The 14,840-nt window shown below is 38.3% G+C and overlaps 1 long non-coding RNA gene across 1 annotated transcript; it reads left to right on the top strand.

Moving 5' to 3' along the window:
• Positions 8,291-11,133, top strand: LOC109825903. Its single transcript, XR_002243121.1, has 2 exons — positions 8,291-8,347; positions 10,737-11,133. It is a non-coding gene; the product is annotated as an uncharacterized LOC109825903 (long non-coding RNA).

The raw sequence follows: 14,840 nt of genomic DNA, 5'->3' as shown, positions 1-14,840 counted from the left end.
GACAAGTCTATCCACTATACTACAAAAATGAATCTGGCAATGGAAGAATTGTCCAAAGGCTTGGCAAGGGCAGTTTACTAGTGGACACAAGGGAACAGCAACAGTTATTCTTGAGGCAGTTGCCTCATATGATTTGTGGATATGGCATGCTTTTTTTGGGTTGCCTGGTACATTAAATGACATAAATGTACTAGATAGGTCGCCAGTTTTCGACGACATTGAGTCCGGTGAAGCTCCAAGGATAAACTTCACTGTGAATGGGAGACAATACAATCTTGCATACTATCTTGCTGACGGAATCTATCCTAAATGGCCTGTCTTCGTCCAGTCAATTCAAATGCCCCAAGGAAACAAACAGCAATTTTTTGCCAAACAACAAGAGTCATGCAGGAAGGACGTGGAACGCGCATTCGGGGTTCTCCAGGCACGGTTTGCTATTGTCTGCCAACCAGCTAGAATGTGGGACCTTGATGTCTTAGGGAAAATTATGAGGGCATGCATTATTTTACATAACATGATAGTAGAGAATGAACGAGATACGTATTCCCGAAACTGGGAAAATCTAGACTTCGAATAGTCATCAGGCTCTAGTGCCTCTTTCAATGTTCAAACAGAAGTATTGCCTGAGTTTCAAGTGCATGTTCTAGGCCGGTCCGATTCGAATATTCCGACTAGAGCCGAGCTGCGAGATAGGGTCCAACATATTCAGTTGAAAAAGGATCTGGTCGAGCACATTTGGCAGAAATTTAGAACAACCCTCGATTAGATTTACCAATTTACTATGTGTTTTCTTCAATATTTTTAATAATTCGTGTATGTTTGGTATTGGGTGTGATTAATAATATCGTGTGTTTTGTTTTTATTTTTTTGAATTTTTGATATAAAAAATTAAATTAAAAATATATTATTAAATATTATATATTTTTTATTGCATTATTAAAAAAATTAATAATTATAAATATATGAATAATAATTTTAATAATAATAATAACATATATCAAATAGGGAAAAAGAAATGAATAAATATGGTGGAGAAATATGGTGGGGTATATGATGGAGACATGTGGGTCCCTAATAAAGTAAAAAACTTTCTGAAAAACTAGTTGCTGCAGGAATGGAAGGGAAATGGGTGTTATTGAATGATGTGTTGGATGAATAAGCTGATGTGGCATGACAAAATAGGTAAAAATTTGCCTACCTGCTGGAGATGGTCTAAGTGTTCATGAGCTTGTAGTGAGAATAATTAGTACAATAAAATATATTAAGTTTTATATTTTAGTTAAGAACAAGACTAGCACATGCCTTCTTGTTCTTGTACATGTTGATTCTAAGGCATTAGACTGGCATACAATCAAAAGCCATGTCACCCAGGGAAAGGTGGTAAAAGTGTGTAGAGAGGAATATTTTGACTCGCATGTTATATTTGATGGTAGACAAACCTAGTTGAGGCTCCATCCATCTCAACTTGATCAATATTGTTAACAATTAATGCTTAAAAAACAAGACTTGCTACACACAAAATGGCACAATATGGATAAGATAAAAAGCTACTTGTTTAGTTTAACAGTTTCAATATCCAAGATCTAACAACAATTGGTATAGTGGTCTAAGCATTAAACTATCTTCCGGCTCTATCCAATATATCGATGATCTACAAGGTCTCCCGTACAATGCCTCATATGGGCCCATACCGATCGTCGCTTGATAACTATTGTTATAAGAGAACTCTATCAGTGGAATATGCTCCTCCTAGCTGCCCTGAAAGTCAATGACACAAGCCCGCAACATGTCCTCTAACACCTGATTCACCATCTCCATCTGATCATCCGTCTGTGGGTGGAATACACTACTGTAAGATAACCTGCTGCCGAACGAATTCTGGAAACTCCTCCAAAAATGTGAAGTAAACACTGAACCTCTGTCTGACACGATCGTGTCTGGAACTCCATGAAGTCGAACTATCTCCCAAATAAATATCCTCGCGTATGCCTCGGCGGTATAAGTAGTCCTCACTGGAATAAAATGGGCTGACTTCGTCAACCGATCCACAATCACCCAAACTGAGTCGTTCCCCTTCTTCGACTTCGGCAACCCTACAATGAAATCCATAGAAATATCCGCTCATTTCCACTCTGGAATGGGTAAAGGCTGAAGTGTTCCTGCCAGTCTCTGATGTTGTGCCTTCACCTGCTGACAGGTAAAACACTTAGCCACAAACTCTGAAATCTCTCGACGCATACCACTCCACCATAAGTGTCTCTTCAAGTCCTTATACATCTTAGTGGTCCCTGGATGTACTGTATACCTAGTACGATGTGTCTCATCAAATAACTCTCTCTCTCTTCAGCTCGGCACTAGATGGCATAACCAGCCTACCCTTCATCCGTAGACCTCCATCTGCTCTAATGGCCTAATCAAGCTTAGGCTCTTTAGAAATCTCCTCCTTTCGGATTTGAATCCAAGAATCTTCCAGCTGAGCTCTAACTACTCTGATACTCCAAGATGGCTAAATTGACACTACTCCTAAAAATACACTGGCTCCACCAATCTCGGGTCTGAAATCAAACTGGCTAAGAGTAAGAAGATCTCTATACAATGAACACCTCAAAGCCGCAACCCGATGTCGACGCTTCCTACTCAAAGCATCTGCTACGACGTTCGCCTTCCCGGGATGATACTGAATCGTGAACTCGTAGTCCTTGATAAACTCAATCCATCTCCTCTGTCTCTGGTTGAGTTCCTTTTAAGAGAAAAGATACTTCAGACTCTGGTGATCTGTGAACAACTCAAACCGTACTCCATACAAATAGTGCCTCCACGACTTCAATGCAAATACCACTACTGCTAACTCCAAATCATGAGTGGGATAGTTCTACTCATGCACCCTTAACTGCCATGATATATACGCTACTACTCTCTGAGTCTGCATCAATACACCTCCTAAACCTGCCAACGATACATCTGTGTAGACGACGAACGTCCTGTCGCTACTCGGAATAGTCAAAACTAGTGCTGAAGTTAACTTAGTCTTCAAGATATCAAAGGCCTTCTGGCACTCTATACTCTAAATGAACTGTACACCCTTCTTCGTAAGGCGTGTAAGTGGCATCGAAATCTTGGAGAAGTCCTGGATGAACTTCCTATAATAGCCGGCTAAGCCCAAGAAGCTATGAATCTCTGTCACCGTCTTCGGTGGTTCCCAGTCAAAAACTATTTTCACCTTAGCCGGGTCCACTGCTACGCCCTCTCTACTGATGACGTGGCCAAGAAATCTGACTTCTGAAAGCCAAAATTCACACTTGCTGAACTTGGCATACAACTGATGCTCCTGTAGAGTCCTCAAAGCTAATCGTAGGTGCTCCTCGTGGTCTGCCTCCGATCTCGAATAAATGAGAATGTCATCAATAAAAACAATCACGAACTGATCTAAGAAGGGACGAAAAACCCGGTACATCAAGTCCATGAATACCGCGAGTGCATTGGTCAGTCCAAATGGCATGACCATGAACTCGAAAGATCCATATCGAGTAAGAAAGGCGGTCTTAAGAATATCCATCTCCCGAACCCGCAACTGATTATAGCCAGAACGAAGATCAATCTTCGAGAAGAACTACACTCCCTGCAGCTGGTCGAACAAGTCATCAATCCTAGGCAATGGGTACCTATTCCGGATGGTGACATTGTTCAACTCCCTATAATCAATGCACAATCTCATACTACCGTCCTTCTTCTTCACAAAGAGGACCAGTGCGCCCCACGGAGAATGACTCCGACAAATAAAACCCTGAGCTAATAACTCGTCCAACTGGGTCTGAAGCTCCCTCATCTCAGCTAGTGCCATGAGATAGGGTGTGCGGGATATTGGGGTTGTGCCTGGCTGCAACTCAATACAGAACTCAACCTCTCTCACAGGAAGTAGTCCAGGTATGTCCTGAAAGACATCCTGATACTCTTAGACAATTCTAGTCTCTAATAAATCAACACCCTGATCCTGTCGCATCACCTCCTCCATGTACGCCATAAATGACTCCGCAAAACAGTTGCCCTAATAGGTTGCCACAATCATCTCGGACCCATCGAACGCCCGCAAATTGATTGTCTTCGTAAAGCAGTCAATACTAACATGGTAGGAAGACAACTAATCCATACCAAGGATGACATCGAACTCGGACATATGCAACACTATCAAATCAACCACAAACTCCGACTCATCTAGACTGATAGTACACCTCCTATAAACGCTCTCTAGAAGCGATATCTCACCTAAAGGGGTGGAAACTGATAAAGGGGTGTCTAATGGCTGTGCTACGAGCTGGAGTCTAGACATAAAATCATGCGAAATAAAGGAATGTGAAGCTCACGAATCGAAGAGAATACGGGCGGGAAAAGAATTTACAAGATAAGTACCCTCCACCGCTGCTCTGCTAGCTCCATGATCACGCGGTACTACCACATATACCCTGCCTGTGGCTGGAGACTGCTCTGCTACTAGTGTTGGAGAATACGGTACTATCTGTCCCTGAGGAACCTCCTGAACTGCACGAATCTTCCCCTCAGTCCTCTGTGCTGCTGGCGGTGCCTCAAGTCTCACTTGCTGGCCCTGAACTCTGCCCTGCTATCGCTGTTGCTGCTGGTTCAGGCCCTTGCCCTGCTGAGCTCCTACTGGTACGCTACGGCACTCCGATGCCTTATGTCCGACCTTGCGACAGTTAAAACAAGCTCCCTGAAACTTGCGCTGCTGATGCGCTCTCTGATCATGCTGGGGTCCCTTCTTATGAGGACCTTGCTACTGCTGCTAGGATCCAGAAAAAGGCCTCTTGTTCTTTCCCTTATGCCTGGTCTGTACTGCCTTGGTCTTCCCTTCCTTATCCTTCTGAAACAAGGCAGTCTCAATCTCCTGAGAAGTGGCAGCCTCAGCTACCTCCCGAACTGAATAGAACTTCCTCGAGACAAGGTAACGACAGAGATTAGGGTGAAGCCCTGCTAGGAACATCTAATCCTGCAGAGATTAGGGTGAAGCCCTGCTAGGAACATCTAATCCTGTCGTTCTCTTGTCTGCCACATGCCCGTGAAGTGCAGCAACTCCATAAATCTGCTCTCAAAATCTGCTACTGACATATCCCCTGAGTCAACTGGGACAACTCAAGCTCTTTCCCAGTCTGTACGGCAGAAGAAATATACTATCCATCAAAGAAGTAGACGAAGTCCTCCTATGTGAGGGTCCTCCGATGCTCTGGAGTGAACTGAAGTTGGTACCATCTCCCGGTATCTCTCTTCAGACTGTAGGATGCCAACCTCTGCTTCTGCACTGAATCCACATTAAGTATGTCGAGGGTGTTACTTACATCCTCCTTCCACTTGTGGGCTGCAAGAGGGTCTGCTGACCCCTGGAACTCTGGTGCTCTTATCTTCTGATACCTCTCAACCATACGGAGCTAAGCCTCCTACTCTGTGGCTCTGTCTGGAACTACTGGTGGAATAACTACAGGTGCGGCCTCTGGGGGTCTCTCGCTGATAGGGACGGCTGGTATCCCCTGTGGCTGAACTGCTGGTGGTGGTGTCGGTGGTGCGATATGACTCGTCACAAGCTCCTCAATTGTTGTCATCCTAGCTACGATGGGAGCCATAAGATCAATAAGGTACTGTGGAGCCTAGGCTCGGGTGGTGCCTGCTGTGGCTCAGGTTGAGCTTGCTGTGGCTCAGGTGGAGCCTCCTACGACTCTGTCTGTCCAGCTCTCCGAGTACGAGGTCTACCACATCCTGCCATCTCTCTGTTCATAAGAAAACAAGAGTTTATAAGTCCAAATAGACATATATACATACATAGCATATCACAATATGATTTTCACAACAATTTAGTATTCACTCAAATACTTTATGTTTACACAAAATAGTTGTCATAAAAAAATATCCTTAATTTTTGAGATATACGTATATATCGTCCTCACTCATACTAGGGAATCCTTACGGACTCTATACATGAATTCTGAGAAACTCTATCCTAGCTCCACGACTCGACACAGGATGATCCTAAGGATACTAGAACTAGAGCTCTGATACCAACTGTGACGTCCTCGGGTTCACACAAGGCTGCAGTCCAAGGTGAAACCAAGAATGTTAAACCTACCATGCACCACACCATGCAATAACATGTTTCACCATCACGATTACTATCTCTCTAGTAGAGTCAATAACAGGTGTAGGTACAAAAGCAAGTAAAAGATAACACAAGAGTCAACTGATGAAATAATAGAGATCAGATTAATATTTCATCATCTAACATACTGAAATACAAGTCAATATCTGAAATGAATAAACTGGAACTCCTCAACAAGTCTTAAATACATAAAGTCTAAAAAAGAGGAAATAAGACACACAGCCTTTACAACTTCTAGAACTAACTCTCAAAATGTCTAACAAAAGCCTACAGCGGAGCTCAAAAGTAAAATGTAACTATAATAGAATAGCTGAAGCTAGAGTGCATCGCCATCAACCTGCGACTCTTCGGGCTTCTGGCTCTTTACCTGAAAGGGTGAGGGACAACGAACGTCAAAGCACTAGCGAGCAACATCACAACCAACCCCAAGGAGAAGGGCTCATTGTATACAAAAAATACAGATATAACATATATATATATATATATATATATACCATGTAGCTTAGATTGTAAATACCTATGTATAAGAGGATTTTAGTATTTAGGAAGTTACAACATGAGCATAGGTACATCGAGCGAAACAATCTAAACAAGAAAACCCTCATGTATATACCATGTAGCTCAGATTGTACCTCCCTAAATACCAAACCCAAAATCTAACACAAGAGCATTAATAAAAGAAGGCAAATCATCACAGACTTGATTACGGTGTCGTGTCACAACTCATATAAATGTCGTGTCCAGCCTATGCAAGTATAGTGTCAACTCAAGGTCTAAACTAGTACCCAACACATGGACTAATATATAAATGTCCAACACAATGACTAGAATGGATTATAGTCCAACACGAGGACTTTAATAGATTATAGTCCAACACAAGGACTTCAATGGATTATAGTCCAACACGAGGATTTAACAAACTATGCTAATATCGAAGTGATATGCAATAAGATAAACTTCACAAATTTTACACACGTCTCGGTGTGTAAACTAAACTAGTGTCTGCATGACATCTCACATGTAATGATGCAGGTTATACGTTAGTTTCTAATACCCATAATTCGAGGCGACTCCTCCTTCATATTTAAACACGCAGAAATAATAAACATAAACAAATTCAATTAAACTGAAATAACTCAAATAGATCCAAACTGAAGAAATACAAAAGAAGAAAACTCCTCATCAGTCGACTCATCAGTCGACTAATAAGTCGACCAGACAAAGCACACAAAACTAAGATTTTTCCCATCAGTCGGTCGACTCATCAGTCGACTAATAAGTCGACCAGACAAAGCACACAAAACTAAGATTTTTCCCATCAGTCGACTCATTGGTCGACTAACTAATAAGTCGACCAGACAAAGCACACAAAACTAAGATTTTTCCCATCAGTCGACTCATTGGTCGACTAAGCAGAAAATCCCTAGTTTTCTGCTTTCGATGATTATCTGTAAAATCGTTAACTAAAATTCTCTTTAATCATGTCCAGCAATATATTTTCGATTCTAACTCATGAGTATCAACAGAAACTAAAGGGGTTTGCATGTGATTACTTACATTAAAACCTTAATCGTATAAACAAGTTTAAAAACGTATTGAAAACAGTAAATCACATTGAATCTCATGTTTAAACAAATTTCCAGTTCTGGATCTTAATTTACAAATTCGTTTGTGAGCTTTTTATAACTAAAAAATATAGATCTTGCAACTCATAATGTAAAGTATTTATTTTTATGCACAAAAATACGTTTTAGGCTCAAAATCCGAAATAAGACTCAAGAAAAGCTATACAAACAGTGGGTGTAGGATTTGGCGAGATGTTACTCGCCTCTAGGGGTGGCAATTTATGACCCAACCCATCAACCCGACCCGACCCGACCCGTTTATAATGGGTATGGGTCAAATTATATGGGTCGGGTCATAGATGGGTCAACCCGAACTTGACCCATTTATTAAATGGGTAAATTCGGGTACCCAAAACGACCCGTATAAAACAACATCTGACCCGTTTATACCTACCCACAAACCCAGAACCCCGTCGTCACTCGTCCCTTCGTCTCTGCCCTCGATTTTCCATCTCTCTCTCTCTCGAAAAGCGGCGGCAAGCGGAAAGCGGCGGCGAGCGACAAGAGGCGGACGAGTTGATCATTGGGTTTCCCCTCTCTCTCTCTCGAAGCTTCCCCTCTCTCTGTAAGTTTCCCCTCTCTCTGTTTCCAGAGTTGATCATTGGCTTTCATGTAAATGAATTTGATCATAGACATCTATTCCTCTTACTAGGGTTTCATTCATGGTCATTTAAGTAAATTAGGGATTTTTTTTTATGTTATAGCTTAAAGGCAATTGTGTTGAGCTCTTTTAAGATACATTTGAGTTGGGGATGAAGCATGCCTATCTGATGTTGACTGATCTGGATCTTTCTCCGTCGCCACTTTATTTAGGAAAAACCATTTTTATCTCAATATAACTATTTTCAGTAATATTTAGCTGAACTTGGAGGTGAACGCATTAATTATTCATCTGATTATATGAACCAGAGCAGATGATTTCCTCAGGTCCCCGTGATAGCTTGATTCAGAAACCTATGTTAGTTTGGTTTGTCTTCTCTTTCATGCTCATTTATTGCCCAATTTGTGATATCTGTTGAATTTTGGGGAGTCTATGATCTAGTGATTCTAGTTGATGAGAAAATAATAAAGGTGTCTAATGTAGTTCTGTTTAGAATTTTGGGGAGTCTCCTTTATTATTTTCTTCTCCAATTCAGTTTAGAATCAGTTAATTTCTGATATATGTTGAATTTTATTTAATTTTATGAATCTCATGTAGTTCTGTAATTTTTATCACAGTCAATGGAGTCTAATTTTTAGAATCAGTTAACTATCTATGTTCATGCCATAAATATATGAATAATAAAGGAGTGGTACGCACTCTGCAGCTGATGTTACTTCTTACTGTCGAACGAAATTTAGAACTATATAAAAAGTTTTTGCTGCCAAACGTTTGATGCATGATAGTACTATATAAAAGTTTCAATTAAGTTCACAAACTAATTGCGATTGTTCTGATTGAAGATCTGCTTTTTGTGTTTACCTGCTTTGAAACACATCTCATGTATGTGTGTTTATGTGGAAAAATCCATTCTATGTAATTTTGCATAATTCATAAATTTGGCATAATTCATAAATTTGGTTCTTACTACTTACTAGTGGTAAGCTTAGTAAACATCATTGTTTATGTCATAATTCATAAATTTGCATATGACTTAAATCAGAACTTTTGATAAATGTTGATTGGATAATTACATACTTGTTTATGTCTTATCTGTTAAGTTCGTAGACCTTTTTTGTTCTTGGTATTGTGTTTCCTTGCTTCTGATACTTTTAGTGTAGTTTACCATGAATGCATTGAACTTGATTGAAAATTCTGGGTTTTGGTTGCCTTTTGTTACTGATTTTGCTTCTGGGCAATAGAGGAAAATCTTGCAGAGAAAGCGTGTGATGTCTTAACCAGAACTTATGATAATTGTCAACCATACGATTATATACTTAGTTATGTCTTATGAGTTAAATTAGTTTCTAGAGAATTATGTTGACAATTCAGACATATTGGATAAATTTTTGCTTTGTTTGTTTTCTTGGTCTTAGAAGAAGTCCTTCTTACTAAAACAACTCTAGTTATTTTGTTTGTGTTCTTAGGTTGAGCAATATTCGATTGTACTTTTGTTTAAAATTATTTTGGTATGCATATATGGTCAGTGAAATTTTCAGTTACACATTTACGACATATCTCCATCTATGAGTTCCCATGACATTTCTGAACTAGTTAAATTTGAAATATGATTGAGCTTTCAGAACATGTTTTTTTATGTTTAGGAATTCGACTCGTTTGAAAGTCAAGAAATTATTAGTTCTCAAAAAACTCAATTAGAACTTTATTTGGATGAACCAAGACTTGACCGTGGTGCTCCACTCGACATTCTTTCATTTTGGAAGACTAATGAGCATAGATACCCCGAGCTCTCTCTATTGGCAAGGGACATAATGGCGGTTCCTATTTCTACGGTTGCTTCGGAGAGTACTTTCAGTGTAGGTGAGAGAATCCTTAACCAATACCGAAGCACTCTTAAGCCTAACAATGTGGAGGCTTTAGTTTGCACGCGTGATTGGTTATATGGTATCAAAGATAGACAATTACTAATGTTATATTTCAACTTTTTTTGATTATTTATTCGGATAATAGGTGAGGTTGGGTGTTCGTAATGTTGCTTTTGTGGATTAATATCAGTATCTTTGATCTGATGTGTATGACTATTGGATTTCCATTCATGTATTATTGGTTTTTTTTTAAGGTGATGTTTTTTAAGGTGAGGTTTTAACCTTTTGGATTCAAGAGGTGGGTTTCTCTAGTACGGATGTTTTGTACATGATACATTGTAAATTTTTTTGGGCTAAATTATCAAATTGGCATTTTGGCAGGAGTCTATTCAAATTATGGTAATTGTTCTTTCACAAGTGATATTATGGTATTAATATTGAGACTAATACCAATCTATTAAAATCCTGTTGCGTTTTTCTGTGTGCAGGCCACATTTGATTGCCTCATGAAGACTTATGGGTTCCTGGCACCAGACTGCAAAGAGTACATGAATATACTGCAAAGAGTTAAAGAAGAGAGGGAACTAAAATAAATGCGGAAAAGAAGGATAACTACATGCTATATTATTGTATAATGTCTACATATATTTTCCTTTACTGCTCTTCATTGCTTTTTGCGGTAGGAAACCCCCTTGACCAATATTTCCAGGTCCTTGTGAAGACATTTTTCCTTGCGACATGATTTGGGACCGTCCAGGGCCTTGAACAAATGATGTATTTTTGTTTGTCGATATTTGCAATTTGTTGAAGTACATTTAAATACTGAATACGTCTTTGAAATAACTCCATGTTGTGAGTAGTAATAGTTTTTGTCTAAAGAGCTTGCAAAAAGTGTTTTTTTGTGCTTGTATAAAATTTTTTATTAGTTATATGTGTTAGTATATGTCTTGCATTAGATAAACGGGTTATTCGGGTTATATGGGTCGGGTCGGGTAACCCGTTTAATAATCGGGTCGGATCACATTGACCCATTTATTAAACGGGTCGGGTCGGGTCACACTTATACGGGTCGGGTCAAATTTTATATGGGTCGGGTCGGGTCGGGTCGACCCGTTTGCCACCCCTACTCGCCTCTAAAGTGCTGTAAACTCCTGAATCCGATGAGAGGACGATCCCCTTCAACAGCACCACAAAGATCCCGCTGAAAACTCCTCCGAAACTCCTCCAAAATCACCAAAACGAACTAGGGTTTGAGGGGAGAGAGGAGCTAGGGTTTCTCTAGGATTCTAATGGGTTTTTAGGTTGGTTTTGGGTAAAATAGTATATATATTATGGTTAAAACCCGAACAAAACCCAACCAAACCCGCAACTAAAAGAAAACCCGAAATCAGCCCGTCAGTCGACTCATAGGTCGACTCATTAGTCGACTCATGAGTTGACTCATAAGTCGACTGAGCAGACACTAATATCCAGATTTCGTGCATGTTTTATTGTACAACCAAAACCAATGCACGAAACTCTATGAAACCACACTCATACATGTCTAACAACTTGTTACCAAGTATCTCTATGACCTCAAGTCATTTTTCACAAATAGAATTATTTATACACTAATAATTCACATATACTTCTAACAAAATACAGGGTTCTACAATTTTCTCTTTGCTTACACACACAACCATTGAGCTTATTGTATTTGCATACATTGTATAATTGTGTTGTGGGGAGTTGTATCAATAGAGAGTGAGCCTACATTGAGTTCTTATCTATTGTAGAAAACAAATTTGTTGTATTGAGAGCTTTATTGTGAGATACACTTTGTAATATACTTGTACACCTAGAGGAGTGTGTTGTGAGAAACGGTGTCGTCCCAAGAGGAGTGGGGTAGGTGGTAATACCTAGAGGTAAGTTGTAATTCCTAACACTTAAGGGAGACACGGGTTAGAGACCAATACTTAGAGGGTGTAAAGTAGGATTGCAAGAGTGTGGATTGTAAAGTTTTCAGTTAGCTAGAAAACTGTATTATGTAGTGTAAACGTTATTCAGTTGAGCGTAGAAAACCCGATTGTGATAGTGAAGATCTCCTCGAGTTGATGAGTGGAGACGTAGCTCGTGGGGACCGAACTCCGTGATCATATCATTTTTTATGATTGCATTGGCGCACTTATCTTTATGTTCATATCTTATATCGCCTTTGTATATTACTTGTTGTTTATATTCCCCACTATCTAGTTTAGATTATTTACCCTTATGTTATTTGTATATCCTTACGTATATCTCATAGTATATCTCATTGCTAGGATATATCCCTTTGTTTATATTGCTCATTCTTGCTCATAACATATTATATATCTATCTTGCAAGAATAATATTTGAATTGGTTTTAATTAACATAAAATCAGAACCCAACCCCCCCCCCCCCCTCTAGGGTCTAACAATTTGTATCAGAGCTTGGTGTTCTTTGATTTAAGGTCTAATCACCTTGAGTTAAAGATCCAAGTTATCTTTTTATGCTAATTTTATTTAGATTTCCTTTGTTATCTTGCTTGCACATATATACATATATTATGGATATGCACGGTGCACCTAGTTTAGGGTATGCCATCAATATTGCTCCAAAATTAGATAATTTTTCTTATGTCTAATGGTGTGTTAGATTTAAGCTATTTGTTGGATCTAAACATTCTGATTTATGGGAAATTATAGATGATACTTATATTGTGCCCACTACGGGTAAATTCAAGTGGAATAAAAATGATCATTGAATGTTTACAATGAATAAGATTTTGTTAAAATATTTGCTAAATGCTTTTGATTCATCTATGTCTAACAAGTTTGTTCATTTTGATAGTGCTTACAATTTATAGAAATTTATAGAAGCACATCAAGACAATTTGGAGGAAATCCGACATAGTTTGGAGGATTCTTCTTCAAGTGATATTGGAGCTTCTTCATGCACACGACCAGTAGCCGTTAGCCCTAGTGTGGTATGCGGTTCTGAACCCGATAATGATTTATCTAGTGATGAACTTGTTTGTGCTAGTAAAAAATTATTGCATACCTATAACAAATTACATAAAGATTTTATTGACCTACAAAGCAAGCATGTAGAATTAAAATCCGATCATGAGGAGCTAGTGTCAAAATTGGATGTTATTGCAAAAGAAAATATCATGCTTAAAGAAAACAATGACATGTTAATTTTAGAAAATGAAAAATTAACCACATCTATAACTCGCTTATCTCATGAAAAAGATAATATTACATTAGAAGTAGAGAACATAAAAATTGATACTGCTTCCTTTATAAATGACTATATATGTTCTACTTCTAATAAAAATACATATGTGCCTAATTTGAATCTTGTGAATAAACGCATTTTATCTTTAGATTCAACTTTAAAAACATGCATTGATAATCATAAGAAGCTTATGGATATGTGTGCCAAGTCTAAGTCAAAATCATCTATCATTATGCACACATATATAGCAAAGTTTACAAGTGCTTTATTTGCAATCGTAAAGGTCATTTAGCTAAATTTTACTATGATGCACACAAACATAAGAATTCTAATGCTCCTTGTGCATCTCAAAGGTCATTTAGCTAAATTTTACTATGATGCACACAAACATAAGAATTCTAATGCTCCTTGTGCATCTCATGTAGCTTCTTCATCTTGTACACTTACACATTCATATGCTCATTCTCACAAAGTTCATCATAAGCATGTCAGTGTGTTCAAGTGTGATCATTATGGTTGTTTTGGTCATTTGGCTGAATATTGTTTTGATTTGAAAAGGAAAACTCGTTTTCCAAATGTTTCTTGTAGACCACATGTGTTTGAATGTGGTAATTGTAGTAGATTTGGCCATTTAGCGAAGTTTTGTTATGATTTAAAAAAATATTCAAACTTGCTAAATTTCTCAAGTAAACCACCTTTGTTTAATAATGTTTCTCATTTATAAAATATTTCTAAAAGATAATCTTTATTTGTAAATGATTCCTGTGCATGAGCTAATGGTCTATAAAAACAAATGGATCTCTTTCATTGCACAAATTATAATCAGAAGGGTCATTTGAGTGATTATTGTTTTGACCGTGTTAGTGCACTACATGCGCCCAAACAGGTTCATATCCCTAGGGCTTTGAGCTTAAATGATAGGGGACATGTCCTTAAATCTTTTAGTACCAAGAATACTTGGGTACCAAAACATATTTGATTTTTAAACTAAGAATTTTTAGTGCTTTTATGTTTATTTTTCTTGGTTTTGAAAATTATGTTTTAAAATTTTTTTTATATGAAAACAATTTTTCTTTGATTAATTCTTTTGTTTTCATGATTATTAGTTCCGATTTTGATGAGAGATTTGTATTTATATAACCCCCTGGATAATTGGGTGTTTATTCCTAAATCTTGTTTACCGGGTGCTAAAATATTTATATGGGTTGATACAAGCTCAAGAGCTTGATATGGTTACCTCCCTTATCTTTTTGAGAATCGATGATGATTTGGTTTTATGTTTTTATATGATTGTGGTTGATTTATGATTTCATTTGGTTGATCTATTTTCATTCGAAAACTCTTTGCATGA

Source organism: Asparagus officinalis, chromosome 1, assembly GCF_001876935.1.
Source record: "Asparagus officinalis chromosome 1, Aspof.V1, whole genome shotgun sequence".
Classification (NCBI taxonomy): Eukaryota; Viridiplantae; Streptophyta; class Magnoliopsida; order Asparagales; family Asparagaceae; genus Asparagus; species Asparagus officinalis.
Note: the sequence above shows the minus strand (reverse complement) of the source record. Positions and strands in the feature narration are given on the sequence as shown.